This window comes from Hyperolius riggenbachi, chromosome 5 (genome assembly GCF_040937935.1).
Source record: "Hyperolius riggenbachi isolate aHypRig1 chromosome 5, aHypRig1.pri, whole genome shotgun sequence".
In the NCBI taxonomy this organism is placed as follows: Eukaryota; Metazoa; Chordata; class Amphibia; order Anura; family Hyperoliidae; genus Hyperolius; species Hyperolius riggenbachi.
Genome location: NC_090650.1, coordinates 444,456,597 through 444,473,066, shown reverse-complemented (window position 1 = coordinate 444,473,066; position 16,470 = coordinate 444,456,597).

Here is a 16,470-nt window from a genome sequence, read left to right as displayed (position 1 = left end):
TATCTTCATGAAAATTGAATGTTGTGTGGTAGATTGACAATTTCTTGATGTTCAGACCCAAACAATTTTCTCAGCGTTTCCAATCATTTTTATAATAATTGAGGAAAACGTGAACACAGGTGTGTGGTACATTGGTCATATTTTTGAAATGTTGCAATCAGTCAGAAAAATTGATTGCAATTCTTGAATTGAGCAGATATTTAAAAAATTGTATGGTGTGTGTGGCCACCTTTAGGGGAATAAAACTGTATGCAGGCAGCGAGCTCAGCCTTTTGACTGAGAACTCCAACTGGTTACAACAATCGGTGACACCCACCTGCCCTATGGTCACAGAAGGTCGCTGTTGGCTTAGGGGGTGGAAGGGATATACACTTTCTTTTAGGGCCCTTTTCCACTAGCAATCGCTAGCGTTCACGCTGAACGCTAGCAATTGCTGAATCGCAAAAGGTAAAAAATTCCCGACATTTGCGATCACGATTTTGCTATGCTATGCACTGCATAGCAAAATCGCGGCAATAATCGCTCCGCCATGCGATCGCGATCAGGTAAAAAACGAATCGCGGTGGTTGAAAATTACCTACCGCAATTCCTATGTTCAAAGCAAACTGTAGCGATTTGAAAAATCACTAGCGGTTTGCGGTTTTGCGATTCAGCCATCGCAAACGCCATAGTGGAAAAGGGCCCTTAACGTTGCCTCACTAACGTCCTTGTCACAGCAGGTGGACGGTCCCTGACAATACCAGTTCCTCTTTCACATCATTACAGAGCCAAAAAAGAAGGAACACCGCTTGGAAAGGCGTGTACCCCGGAGGGCTACTCTGATAGGTAATGTTCACTGGGTTATGAAGGGCACACCATCAATCAAATCGATCGGGTGCTTGACACTGAGATATAGGCATTTGTATCTCCAGATAAGACATTGAACAAATGTGTCAGCACACCAGTATTTCCATAGTTCACGCTCTTTTATTGAGCCATGCGTTCCCAACTTCCCACCAAAGGAAAAAGCCGACAATTGTTTCGGGGCCACACAGGGTCCCCCTTCTTCAAGGCGCGTGGTTACAAAATGCATACAAGTTCAACAAACATTATGTAGTAACATAATCCCTACTCACCCCACCCACAGTGAAATCAATCAGTGATGTCATCTCCATTTGTTTACATAACAAACATGCCCCAATATTCTTTCTCCTTTGCAATCTAGGTGCTTATCCAATTGATAATATTATTCAGTGCGCACAACGCTACTGTACCTATTGTTTAATACCTGTTGGAAGATCCACCGGTCACATCCATGGCTTTTTTCAGCCATGTTTGAGGATCCATGGTCCATTATACACATGATTACGTCCTGGTGGGTAAGTGTGTCCCAGCGAGGTAATGTTGTGGTATGAGATGTTTGCGGCACCTGCATATATGATCAGAGCGGCAAGTTTGCCACTGATCCAGCAATTTATGCTATTTGGTGCCTTCCTCCCTCGTTCAGTATAGTTCACGTACCATCTCGTAGGAGACAGCGCTTATAATAACCATGGGCCCATAGCACAAGTTTTATGTTGCCTAGCAACAAATAACATAGCAGCGGCGTGATTAGATACACACGCATGACGAATGCAGGCGGAGCTTCGCCTCCCGTCTTGCCCCGGGGGAGGACATAGCGTCTACGTAGGCCTGCGCCTGTTCGCAGGCATGACGCGAGGGGCGGAGCTAAGTGGCTTGCGGAAGTACGCCTGGCACGAGCGAGATCGCCCTCATTGGCCCTTTCCCCTCTGCCAATAGGAATTGAGGGGCGGCACTGTACGGCGCTGTGAGCGGTGAATAAACCTATTACAGCTGTATACAACGGCTGGCCATTACCACCAGCATTCAAATCGCTGGGACAATTATCCACACATTCAACACAGGATGTGACCGGTGGATCTTCCAACAGGTATTAAACAATAGGTACAGTAGCGTTGTGCGCACTGAATAATATTATCAATTGGATAAGCACCTAGATTGCAAAGGAGAAAGAATATTGGGGCATGTTTGTTATGTAAACAAATGGAGATGACATCACTGATTGATTTCACTGTGGGTGGGGTGAGTAGGGATTATGTTACTACATAATGTTTGTTGAACTTGTATGCATTTTGTAACCACGCGCCTTGAAGAAGGGGGACCCTGTGTGGCCCCGAAACAATTGTCGGCTTTTTCCTTTGGTGGGAACGCATGGCTCAATAAAAGAGCGTGAACTATGGAAATACTGGTGTGCTGACACATTTGTTCAAAATACTCTGATAGGTAGGCTGGTGCGATACGGGGGCGGTACAGAGAGGCATCACCTTTGTTTTCCTGGTTTGACTTCCAGAGATGTATCCACTGAGCAAGCAAAGTAAGCAGAAGGAGGCAAATTGTACACAAAGTTTGGTAGGCTAGTGGCTGGTACGGTGCCTAAAGGAAGGAAGAAGGCTGGAGGCATTGCCGGAAGGCGGGTCCTTGACAATGCCGGCTGTCTTACCTTCAGCGAAGTACCCACTGAGCTAATTGGATGGAGCCAACATCACTGGATGTTGGCGAATGGCACAATGGAATTAATGAGGAAGGTAATTACGGTAAAAAAGGATTACGGTAATATGGTAGGCTAGTGGCTGCCCTGGTACGGTGTTTTAAAATCAAGGAAAGAAATAGAGGCATTTGTCAAGGGACTTCCAGAGCGCGTGCTTTTACAATTGTTAAAGAGACTCTGAAGCCTCTTTAAAAATCAGTTTTTACCTTTTATTTAGTTTAAAGATCATTGGTAGACCTAAAACGCCGCATTCCCGCAGCCGAACAAGGGTTTTTATCACCCTCAAATCCTAGGGCAAAAATCCACAACATTCTTGGTTATTGATTTTGCTGCCCAGGGAGGCAGAGCTTAGCGCTGTAGCTCTGCCTCCATTCGCGTCAATCCACCCGCGGATCTCCACCTCTCCCCGCCCCTCTCAGTGAAAGAAGACTGAGAGGGGCGGGGAGAGGCGGCGATCAGCGGGGATTGATGCGAGGAGAGGCAGAGCTACTACAGAAAGCTCTGCCTCCTCCAGGAAATGCTCCTCCAGTTTTTGCCCTGGGGATTTGGGGTGTTAAAACCCTCGTTCGGCCGCGGGAATGTGGCGTTTTAAGCCTGGCAATGATCCTTAACGTAAATAAGAGGTAAAACCTGATTTTTAAAACAGCTTCAGACTCTCTTTAACTTTAATGTAAATAAAGCTGTGGCCGTTTTAGTCCCAACTGGTGTCACAGCATTTTTGTTATTGGTTTTGGTGCAAATTCATTGCAGGCCACCCCAATTGGGACCTGCCCTGGTCATGCAGGTTTCAGCCTGGGGCGGAGGGGGGAACAGGAGATGGATCATGCCACACATGGCGTCCCCTGTGATGTTGGGCCATTCTGCTGTCCAACCCCGTCACTGCTTGTATGTGACACCACTTCTAAGGTAAGGCGGGGGAAAGAGATCAAGATTTTATTTTTGCAGCAACATTATTTTATTACAAAGTCGCTTCTATTTTTATTTTTTTTTAGTTTTTTTTTTTTTAGTTTTTTAGTTTTTTTCCAATATATACTTTTTATTGGTATTTTGAAAAAAATATTACATGCATTATAATTGAAGCTGAACATCTGTACAATGCATTAACATGTTCAATATTTGTAGAAAATACAATTACAAGTATTGATGATAGATGACGATTGATGGTGAAAGTTAGCTGGTAATAATGTAAGCCAGCATGTAACATATACCGGTAGCCAGCATAACAAACGTAACAAATGTCATAAACTTAATGACAAAGCAGCATAGTTTAGCATTAAAGTGTCAAGAAGATATCAAAGCATTTAAAACATAACACATTAATTTCCTATAATAATAATATACTGTAATATTTGTAATATTTCTGATGGGGGTAATTAGGATTAGGATTTGCGATATGAATGCCTAGCTGTATTAGGAAGTTTTCTCTATGTCTTGCGTACCATTCCAGTGTTAGTGTGCGGTTACATATTGGTAGTAATTGTTGTATTGGAGGTGGTTCTGGTTTTCCCCAATCTGCCAAGATGAAGTGTTTTGCAGTACATAGCAGATGTATCACTCTGGTTCTTTCAACATTGGGGATAAAGTTAACGTCTATTAGATCTCTGGCCAAAAGCTGGGGTTGAAGAAAACCTGAAGTGAAAATTAAAAGTCAAAATAAGCATACACAAGTCATACTTACCTCCCATGTAGTCTACTCCTCAGTGTCTTTCTCCTGTCCCGCGTCCTGTTTGTTCACTGTGATCCATGGAATTCTCCGTCCTCCATTTTGAAAATGGCCATTACCTCATAACAGCTTCCTTTTCAGCACACTGTTAGGGCTGGAACCCACAGGAGCGCTTTTGGCAGCGTTTTGGCAGCACTGCGATACGCTAGCAGTTTGCCAAAACGCTGGGCTAATGTTAATGGATGGGGCAACTTCCACAGGAGCGTTTGCGTTTCCCAGAAACGCAAACGCAGGACCTGCAGCATTTTGGGAGCGTTAGCGCTTCAATGTAAAGTATTGAAACGCTAGCAGAAACGCTCAGCAAAACCTAAACTGAGCGGTTTTGCTAGCGTTTTGCGGTTCAGCACACTGTAACAAAATGAAAAATAATTCACAGGACCAATCAGGATAAAAACGCAAAACGCTACGCACCTGCTGGGCAAAAAAATACAATGATGCAAAACACGACCAAAAACGCGCATGAATCCACTTGCAAACCGCTCAGACAAAACGCTAGCGGTTGCGTTTTGCGTTTGCTGATTTCAGTGGGTTCCAGGCCTTAAACTGTAATATCAGCCACTTGCCCCATAGGGAAACATGGACATTACCTTGCACTTTCAGTTGTCCTCTCAGCTAAACTGACAGCAACTGATAAATAACTGACAGCAATTGATATACTTCAGTTCTGACAAATAGAGTTGGGCCGAACCTCCGATTTTAGGTTCGCGAACCTGGTTTGCGAACTTCCGCGGAAGGTTCGGTTCGCGTTAAAGTTCGCGAACCGCAATAGACTTCAATGGGGATGCGAACTTTGAAAAAAAAAATAATTATGCTGGCCACAAAAGTGATGGAAAAGATGTTTCAAGGGGTCTAACACCTGGAGGGGGGCATGGCGGAGTGGGATACATGCCAAAAGTCCCCGGGAAAAATCTGGATTTGACGCAAAGCAGCGTTTTAAGGGCAGACATCACATTGAATGCTAAATGACAGGCCTAAAGTGCTTTCAAACATCTTGCATGTGTATACATCAATCAGGTAGTGTAATTAAGGTACTGCTTCACACTGACACACCAAACTCACCGTGTAACGCACCACAAACAGCTGTTTGTGTAGTGACGGCCGTGCTGGACTGGTGCGCACCATGGCGAGAGTGCAGGTTTTGGTGGCTTTACAGCCCATATGGTCGCCTGGCTGATGTAGCTGAATGACAGAACAGTGACTGTCCAGCTGATCAAATTTGGTCTGACCACAATGAGGCAACGACCTTATTATCGTGGGTGTGCCCCCCGAGACACTCATCTAGGCGCCGGTCATTGCTTCATTGTGATACGCAAGCCCCTTCACCACGGCAAGGTAATGATCACGAAGGGGAATGGGCGCATGTACATGCCTTTTCTTTTGTTGTTGCAGCTGCCCGCAGTGCAGCCAGAAAAATTAGGCAGTCATGTACACGCACCAGAAAAATTATTACAGCGGCCGCTGCTAGCAGCGGCCTAAAAAATTCAGCAATCCGCCTGGAGTCCCGGACCCTGTTGGTGGTGGCGGAGAAGGTAGTCAAGCGGCCTGCAGGCAGACATGCTGTGTGGAGGGACTGGGAGCGACTTAGTCTTCTTGGGGCAGGCCAGGCAGCCAGTCACACGGCGTGCAGGCAGAGATGCTGTGTGTGCGGGGACTGACTTAGTCTTGGGGCAGGCAGCAGCCCTCCGGGATCCATGCCTCATTCATTTTGATAAAGGTGAGGTACTTAACACTTTTGTGACTTAGGGCGACTTCTCTTCTCTGTGACAATGCCTCCAGCTGCGCTGAAGGTCCTTTCTGACAGGACGCTTGCGGCAGGGCAGGAGAGAAGTTGGATGGCAAATTGGGACAGCTCTGGCCACAGGTCAAGCCTGCGCACCCAGTAGTTCAAGGGTTCCTCATCGCTGTTCACAGCAGTGTCTACATCCACACTTAAGGCCAGGTAGTCGGCTACCTGCCGTTCTAGGCGTTGGTGGAGGGTGGATCCGGAAGGGCTACGGCGAGGCGTTGGACTAAAGAACGTCCGCATGTCCGACATCACCATGAGATCGCTGGAGCGTCCTGTCTTTGACTGCGTGGACACGGGAGGAGGATTAGTGGCAGTGGTACCTTGCTGGCGTTGTGCCGTCACATCACCCTTAAAGAGAACCTGTACTGAGTAAAATTATTTAAAATAAACACACAAGGTAACTTCAAATGAACATTACATAGTTACCTTGCCATCAGTTCCTCTCAGAAGCTCACCATTTTCTTCTGACAATAATCCCTTCCAGTTCTGACAACATTTTGTCAGAACTGAAATATATCAGTTGCTGTCAGTTATATATCAGTTGCTGTCAGTTACAGCTGAGAGGAGAACTGATGTGTCCATGTTTCCCTATGGCTCAAGTAGGCGATGTTACAGTTTAACTGTGTGCTGACCAGGAAGCTGTTATGGTGTAATCGCCATTTTTAAAATGGAGGACGGAGAATTCCATTGATCACAGTGGACAAACAGGATGCAGGAGAGGAAAAAGAGATTGAGGAGTAGACTATACAGCAGGTAAGTATGACTTGTGTATGGTTATTTTGACTTTTAATTTTCAGTACAGGTTTTCTTTAAAGGCATTGTAAAGCATAGTTGACAGCTGGTTCTGCATGTGCTGCATCCTTTCCACCTTCTGGTGAGTTGGTAACAGGTCCGCCACTTTGTGCCTGTACCGAGGGTCTAGTAGTGTGGCCACCCAGTACAGCTCATTCCCCTTGAGGTTTTTTATACGGGGGTCCCTCAACAGGCAGGACAGCATAAAAGACGACATCTGCACAAAGTCGGATCCAGTACCCTCCATCTCCTCTTGCTCTTCCTCAGTGACGTCAGGTAAGTCAACCTCCTCCCCCCAGCCGCGAACAATACCATGGGAAGGTTGAGCAGCACAAGCCCCTTGCGATGCCTGCTGAGGTTGTTCTCCTGCCGCTGTCCCCTCCTCCTCCTCCTCCTCCTCCCCCAGAGAAACACCTTGCTCATCATCCTCTGAGTCTGACTCGTCTTCTGCACACGACCTCTCTTCTTCCTCCTCCTCCCCCCTCTGTGCTGCCACAGGTGTTGAGGAAACAGCTGGGTCTGATGAAAATTGGTCCCATGCCTGTTCCTGCCGTAACGGTTCCTGGTCACGCTCATTCACAGCTTCATCCGCCACTCTACGCACAGCACGCTCCAAGAAGTACGCGTAGGGAATTAAGTCGCTGATGGTGCCCTCACTGCGGCTCACCAGGTTGGTCACCTCCTCAAACGGCCGCATGAGCCTGCATGCATTTTCCATCAGTGTCCAGTTGTCCGGCCAGAACATCCCCATCTTCCCAGACTGTTTCATTCTACTGTAGTTGTAGAGGTAGTGGGTCACGGCTTTCTTCTGTTCTAGCAGGCGGGAGAACATGAGCAGGGTCGAGTTCCAGCGAGTCGGGCTATCGCAAATGAGGCGTCTCACCGGCATGTTGTTTTTGCGCTGAATTTCCGCAAAGCGTGCCATGGCTGTGTAAGACCGCCTCAAATGCCCACAGAACTTCCTGGCCTGCTTCAGGACATTCGCTAAGCCAGGGTACTTTGCCACAAATCTTTGAACCACTAGATTCATGACATGTGCCATGCAGGGTATGTGTGTCAGCTTCCCCATATGCAAAGCGGCAAGCAGATTGCTGCCGTTGTCGCACACCACGTTGCCTATCTCCAGGTGGTGTGGGGTCAGCCACTCATCCACCTGTTTCTTAAGAGCAGCCAGGAGAGCTGCTCCAGTGTGACTCTCCGCTTTGAGACAAGACATGTCTAAGATGGCGTGACAGCGTCGTACCTGGCATGCAGCATAGGCCCTGCGGAGCTGGGGCTGTGTAGCTGGAGAGGAGAACTGCCACTCAGCCAAGGAGGAGGAGGACAGCGAAGAGCATGTAGCAGGAGGAGAGGAGGTGGCAGGAGGCCTGCCTGCAAGCCGTGGAGGTGTCACAATTTGGTCCGCTGCGCCCTGCTTGCCATCGTTCACCACCAGGTTCACCCAATGGGCTGTGTACGTAATGTAGCGGCCCTGCCCGTGCTTGGCAGACCAGGCATCCGTGGTCAGGTGTACCCTTGACCCAACGCTCTTCGCAAGAGATGACACCACTTGCCTCTCAACTTCACGGTGCAGTTGGGGTATGGCCTTTCTTGAAAAATAAGTGCGGCCTGGCATCTTCCACTGCGGTGTTCCGATGGCCACAAATTTACGGAAGGCCTCAGAGTCCACCAGCCGGTATGGTAACAGCTGCCGAGCTAACAGTTCGGCCACGCCAGCTGTCAGACGCCGGGCAAGGGGGTGACTGGCCGAAATTGGCTTCTTCCGCTCAAACATTTCCTTCACGGACACCTGACTGCTGCTGTGGGCAGAGGAGCAGGAAGCGCTCAAGGGCAGAGGCGGAGTGGAGGAGGGTGCCTGTGAAGGTGGAAGGGAGAAAGCGGCAGAAGCAGATAATGCACCTGATGAAGGAGGAAGAGGAGAAGGAGGGTGGCTTTGCTTTTGTGTGCTGCTGCTGCTTTTGCTCAGGTGGCCATCCCATTGCTGTTTGTGCCTTTTCTCCAGGTGCCTTCGTAAGGCACTTGTCCCTACGTGAGTGTTGGCCTTTCCACGGCTCAATTTTTGTTGGCAGAGCGAACAGATGGCTTTGGTCCGATCTGAGGCACACACATTAAAAAATGTCCACACCGCTGAGCCACCCTGGGATGTGGGCACTATGGGGACCTCAGCAGCTGATGCTGAAGGGCAAGTTGGCTGGCTGTACATAGGTGGCGATACATGGTGCCGGACTCTGCCACCAGCTGTTTCTGACGAAGAGCTGCCCCAGCTTCTTTCAGCAACTTCTCTCCTCCTCCTACTCTCTGACTCCCCCTCTGAACTGTCCCCCTCTTCATCTCCTCTATTGGGAACATACAGAGGATCCCTATTACCGTCATCATCGTAGTCATCCTGCCCAGCTTCGCTTGCCTCAGACAAATCGAAACTTGCACCATCAGTAGGTCCTTCATCCTCCTGACACGTTACATCCATAGTGTTGCCGCGTAACTCAGACATATGAGCTGGTGAAAATTCATTTGGCTGTAACAACAATGGCTGTGCATCAGTGATTTCACCACTAAATAATTCTTGCGAAGTGTCAAATGCAGCGGAAGTGGTGCTAGTAGTAGCGCTGGTGGCTGAGCAAAATGAGGTGTTCTGTGTCGCTAAATACTCAACCACGTCCTGACAATCTTAAGAGGTGATGGGACGTGCCTTCTTCCGAGCACTGTACTGTGGGCCAGGTCCACACGAAATTACATTTACACGACCTCGCGCAGACCTGCCGGGTGGCCTTCCTCTGGCTCTGGCACTACCTCTTCCTCTACCTGTTTTGTCCATATCGGGTATGCACGGAGTGGTATATCACACTGCGTGCACTCACGTAGGTAGGTGGGTTCACTTAACTGCACAGGTATGCGCACTGGTGCGGTGGGTTCACTGAACAGAACAGGTATACAGTGGCGGGTTCACAGAACAGGTATGCAGTGGCGGGTCCACTGAACAGAACAAGTATGCAGTGGCGGGTCCACTGAACAGAACAGGTATGCAGTGGCGGGTTCACTAAACAGAACAGGTATACAGTGCCGGGTTCACTAAACAGAACAGGTATACAGTGGCGGGTTCACAGAACAGGTATGCAGTGGCAGGTTCACTGAACACAACAGGTATGCAGTGGCGGGTTCACTGAACAGGTATACAGTGGCGGGTCCACTGAACAGAACAGGTATGCAGTGGCGGGTTCACTAAACAGAACAGGTATACAGTGGCGGGTTCACTAAACAGAACAGGTATACAGTGGCGGGTTCACAGAACAGGTATGCAGTGGCAGGTTCACTGAACACAACAGGTATGCAGTGGCGGGTTCACTGAACAGGTATACAGTGGCGGGTCCACTGAACAGAACAGGTATGCAGTGGCGGGTTCACTAAACAGAACAGGTATACAGTGGCGGGTTCACTAAACAGAACAGGTATACAGTGGCGGGTTCACAGAACAGGTATGCAGTGGCAGGTTCACTGAACACAACAGGTATGCAGTGGCGGGTTCACTGAACAGGTATACAGTGGCGGGTCCACTGAACAGAACAGGTATGCAGTGGCGGGTTCACTAAACAGAACAGGTATACAGTGGCGGGTTCACTAAACAGAACAGGTATACAGTGGCGGGTTCACAGAACAGGTATGCAGTGGCAGGTTCACTGAACACAACAGGTATGCAGTGGCGGGTTCACTGAACAGGTATACAGTGGCGGGTCCACTGAACAGAACAGGTATGCAGTGGCGGGTTCACTGAACAGGTATACAGTGGCGGGTCCACTGAACAGAACAGGTATGCAGTGGCAGGTTCACTGAACAGGTATGCAGTGGTGGGTTCACAGCACAGGTATGCAGTGGTGGGTTCACAGCACAGGTATGCAGTGGTGGGTTCACAGTACAGGTATGCAGTGGTGGGTTCACAGCACAGGTATGCAGTGGTGGGTTCACAGCACAGGTATGCAGTGGTGGGTTCACAGCACAGGTATGCAGTGGTGGGTTCACTGAACAGGTATACAGTGGCGGGTCCACTGAACAGAACAGGTATGCAGTGGCGGGTTCACTAAACAGAACAGGTATACAGTGCCGGGTTCACTAAACAGAACAGGTATACAGTGGCGGGTTCACAGAACAGGTATGCAGTGGCAGGTTCACTGAACACAACAGGTATGCAGTGGCGGGTTCACTGAACAGGTATACAGTGGCGGGTCCACTGAACAGAACAGGTATGCAGTGGCGGGTTCACTAAACAGAACAGGTATACAGTGGCGGGTTCACTAAACAGAACAGGTATACAGTGGCGGGTTCACAGAACAGGTATGCAGTGGCAGGTTCACTGAACACAACAGGTATGCAGTGGCGGGTTCACTGAACAGGTATACAGTGGCGGGTCCACTGAACAGAACAGGTATGCAGTGGCGGGTTCACTAAACAGAACAGGTATACAGTGGCGGGTTCACTAAACAGAACAGGTATACAGTGGCGGGTTCACAGAACAGGTATGCAGTGGCAGGTTCACTGAACACAACAGGTATGCAGTGGCGGGTTCACTGAACAGGTATACAGTGGCGGGTCCACTGAACAGAACAGGTATGCAGTGGCGGGTTCACTAAACAGAACAGGTATACAGTGGCGGGTTCACTAAACAGAACAGGTATACAGTGGCGGGTTCACAGAACAGGTATGCAGTGGCAGGTTCACTGAACACAACAGGTATGCAGTGGCGGGTTCACTGAACAGGTATACAGTGGCGGGTCCACTGAACAGAACAGGTATGCAGTGGCGGGTTCACTAAACAGAACAGGTATACAGTGGCGGGTTCACTAAACAGAACAGGTATACAGTGGCGGGTTCACAGAACAGGTATGCAGTGGCAGGTTCACTGAACACAACAGGTATGCAGTGGCGGGTTCACTGAACAGGTATACAGTGGCGGGTCCACTGAACAGAACAGGTATGCAGTGGCGGGTTCACTAAACAGAACAGGTATACAGTGGCGGGTTCACTAAACAGAACAGGTATACAGTGGCGGGTTCACAGAACAGGTATGCAGTGGCAGGTTCACTGAACACAACAGGTATGCAGTGGCGGGTTCACTGAACAGGTATACAGTGGCGGGTCCACTGAACAGAACAGGTATGCAGTGGCGGGTTCACTGAACAGGTATACAGTGGCGGGTCCACTGAACAGAACAGGTATGCAGTGGCAGGTTCACTGAACAGGTATGCAGTGGTGGGTTCACAGCACAGGTATGCAGTGGTGGGTTCACAGCACAGGTATGCAGTGGTGGGTTCACAGTACAGGTATGCAGTGGTGGGTTCACAGCACAGGTATGCAGTGGTGGGTTCACAGCACAGGTATGCAGTGGTGGGTTCACAGCACAGGTATGCAGTGGTGGGTTCACTGAACAGGTATACAGTGGCGGGTCCACTGAACAGAACAGGTATGCAGTGGCGGGTTCACTAAACAGAACAGGTATACAGTGCCGGGTTCACTAAACAGAACAGGTATACAGTGGCGGGTTCACAGAACAGGTATGCAGTGGCAGGTTCACTGAACACAACAGGTATGCAGTGGCGGGTTCACTGAACAGGTATACAGTGGCGGGTCCACTGAACAGAACAGGTATGCAGTGGCGGGTTCACTAAACAGAACAGGTATACAGTGGCGGGTTCACTAAACAGAACAGGTATACAGTGGCGGGTTCACAGAACAGGTATGCAGTGGCAGGTTCACTGAACACAACAGGTATGCAGTGGCGGGTTCACTGAACAGGTATACAGTGGCGGGTCCACTGAACAGAACAGGTATGCAGTGGCGGGTTCACTAAACAGAACAGGTATACAGTGGCGGGTTCACTAAACAGAACAGGTATACAGTGGCGGGTTCACAGAACAGGTATGCAGTGGCAGGTTCACTGAACACAACAGGTATGCAGTGGCGGGTTCACTGAACAGGTATACAGTGGCGGGTCCACTGAACAGAACAGGTATGCAGTGGCGGGTTCACTAAACAGAACAGGTATACAGTGGCGGGTTCACTAAACAGAACAGGTATACAGTGGCGGGTTCACAGAACAGGTATGCAGTGGCAGGTTCACTGAACACAACAGGTATGCAGTGGCGGGTTCACTGAACAGGTATACAGTGGCGGGTCCACTGAACAGAACAGGTATGCAGTGGCGGGTTCACTGAACAGGTATACAGTGGCGGGTCCACTGAACAGAACAGGTATGCAGTGGCAGGTTCACTGAACAGGTATGCAGTGGTGGGTTCACAGCACAGGTATGCAGTGGTGGGTTCACAGCACAGGTATGCAGTGGTGGGTTCACAGTACAGGTATGCAGTGGTGGGTTCACAGCACAGGTATGCAGTGGTGGGTTCACAGCACAGGTATGCAGTGGTGGGTTCACAGCACAGGTATGCAGTGGTGGGTTCACAGCACAGGTATGCAGTGGTGGGTTCACAGCACAGGTATGCAGTGGTGGGTTCACAGAACAGGTATGCAGCCAGACAGGAACAAGTTAAGCCTAACTAATCTTTCCCTGAGAGACAGTCTGCAGCAGCTCGCCCTACTCTCACTAACGCAGGCAGCACACGAGTGACCGTAATGGCCGCCGCTGCCTGCCTTATATAAGGGGGGTGGGGCTCCAGGGGCTAGTGTAGCCTAATTGGCTACACTGGGCCTGCTGACTGTGATGTAGAGGGTCAAAGTTGACCCTCCATGTGCATTATGGGGCGAACCGAACTTCCGCAAAGGTTCGCCTGCGGGACGCGAACGCGAACCACTGAAGTTCGCATGGAATCGTTCGCAGGCGAACCGTTCGGCCCAACTCTACTGACAAAATGTTGTCAGAACTGGAAGGGATCACTGTAAGAAGAAAATGGTGAGCTTCTGAGAGGAACTGATGGCAAGGTAACTATGTAATGTTCATTTGAAGTTACCTCATGTGTTTATTTTAAATATTTTTACTCAGTACAGGTTCCCTTTAAGAGTAGACGATAGCCTACAATGTTTGAAACAATCATTTCTACATAGTTCCAAAAAGGTAATAAAATGTTTAAAAGTGCTTTGGAGGCAGCGGTGGACTTACCTCCTGTAAGTAGACACTATAAACTGTCAGTTCAAAACTAAATAAATTTTATTGGTATACTCCAAGGGGGTCGCAACGCGTTTCACAGGTGTAAACCTGCTTCCTCAGGCAATATAACATAGGAGAGTAAAAGGTCCGGGTAACACCTGGCGTCTCAGTGTTATTACCTGATTTTATCCTGCTGGCGCCTCTGTTCTTTCTACATAATATTAATTATCCACCCTTGGTGGAGGGGGATACCCCTTTTTTCCTGATACAGAGAGCGACTTCTTATTCCTGAGTGGGGACAGGATAATCTCCTCACCTGCCTATATAGTGGTTGCCTAATGGTAATCCTGTCTTGTGAGTATATATATTGTACTGTTTACATATATCCATTTTTGCAGTACTTACTACACTATATTGGGCTCTCGGTTTCCCTCTTCTGTATAGTTCCAAAAAGATTTAAGTTGCGAACAGTTCCATAAGATATGTATCAAGTCACTTTTTTATGGTTACACCTCCAGCATTTAGGGCCCATTCACACTAGAAATCGCTAAACGCCAACGCAAAACGCTAAGTGTTTTTCTGGCGTTTTTTCCTAGCGATTTTTCACTGTATAGAGAGCGTTTTTCCAGCGATTAGCGTTTTGCGATTTCTAGCTCAATTCAAATACTTTTATTGAAACGCTAATCGTTCCAGAATCGCTCAGAAAACGCTGCATGCAACGCGTTTGCGTTTCAGCAAATCGCTAAACGCTTAGATGAGAACACTTCCAAACACTTTCATTGTGCACACGTTTTTCAAATCGCTAGCGATTTTCAGCAAAGCTGAAATCGCTCTGAAAACGCACAAGTGTGAATGGGCCCTTAGGGTCATTTTAAGGAGAACATTTTGCTAATTTGTAAGGCGTGTAGTACCAGTTTAGGAAACATTTTTTGGTGCGTTTCCCAATGAATAACACATTTCGATTGTTTTGTTAGTAATTGGGACGCTCTTGGAATTGGGAATTGGATACTGATGGTTGTAGTTGTGCATTCCAATCTATATATATAATAGAGTAAGTGCCTCAACCTTCAAACAACAAGAAGAAGTACTTTGCATGAGAAAATTTATGCGTGATCAAACACCAAGTTTAAGGGCCCGTTCAGATCAGAAATGCGGATGGCCATGCGTGCGGAACGCGTGCGGACCGCAACGCGTACGAACGCATGGCCATCCGCGTTTGTGTGCGTTGCGGGCTGATCCCATCACTGAAAAGTGAATGGGACAGCCGCGCGTTTTTGCAAAATCTGCGTGCAGCATGCGTTCCCGGACCGCACAGGTCCGGAACGCATGCAGTGTGAACATCAGACATTGCACTCTATGCAATGTCTGATGTCGTGCGTTTTGGCCACCTGCACGCGTTTCCAAAACGCGGCTGGAAACGCGTGCAGTGTGAACGGGCCCTAAGGCCTCTTTTCCACGGACTGTTGAGCTGTGTGCTCAGCAAGCAGTTACCAGGCAGCAGTGAGCAGATACCAGGCAGCAGCAAGCAGTTATCAGTCAGCAGTGAGCAGATACCAGGCAGCAGCAAGCAGTTACCAGGCAGCAGCAAGCAGTTACCAGGCAGCAGCAAGCAGTTACCAGGCAGCAGCAAGCAGTTACCAGGCAGCAGCAAGCAGTTACCAGGCAGCAGCAAGCAGTTACCAGGCAGCAGCAAGCAGTTACCAGGCAGCAACAAGCAGTTACCAGGCATCAGTGAGCAGATACCAGGCAGCAGCAAGCAGTTACCAGGCAGCAGCAAGCAGTTACCAGGCAGCAGCAAGCAGTTACCAGGCAGCAGCAAGCAGTTACCAGGCAGCAGCAAGCAGTTACCAGGCAGCAGCAAGCAGTTACCAGGCAGCAGCGAGCAGTTGTGAGAGTTTGAGAGCCATTTCACTGCCTATTCACAGTCCATGGAAAAGAGGCCTTACCCTAGCAAGTCTGACATTGCAAATCTGGCCTAATTGGCTATTCATGAGGCAATGCTCATGCAAATGCATGCACAAACCAATACCACAAAGCAGTCACCCTGCTACATGCTACATTAGCACTATCCGGCTTAGTGCACACCAGAGCGGTTCGGCAGCGTTTTGCGATCCACTTGCGGCTGCGGATACGCTTGGGTAATGTATTTCAATGGGCTGGTGCACACCAGAGCGGGAGGCGTTTTGCTGAAACTCATACTCCCGAGGTGAGGCATTTTTTGGATTGCGGAGGCGTTTCTGCCTGCAATGTAAAGTATAGGAAAAACGCAAACCGCTCTGAAAAACGGCAGTTCAGAGCGGTTTTGCAGGCGTTTTTGTTACAGAAGCTGATCAGTAACAGCTTTACTGCAACAATATATGAAATCTACTACACCAAAAACGCTTTACAAAACCGCAAAATGCTAGGTGAAATGCTACAGAAAAATAAGAAAAAGCGTTTCAAAATCTGCTAGCATTTTGCGGATCTGCTAGCAGTTTTTGGTGTGCTCCAGGCCTCCAGGAGCACCACGGTTAGGATTCCCAATGCCCCCT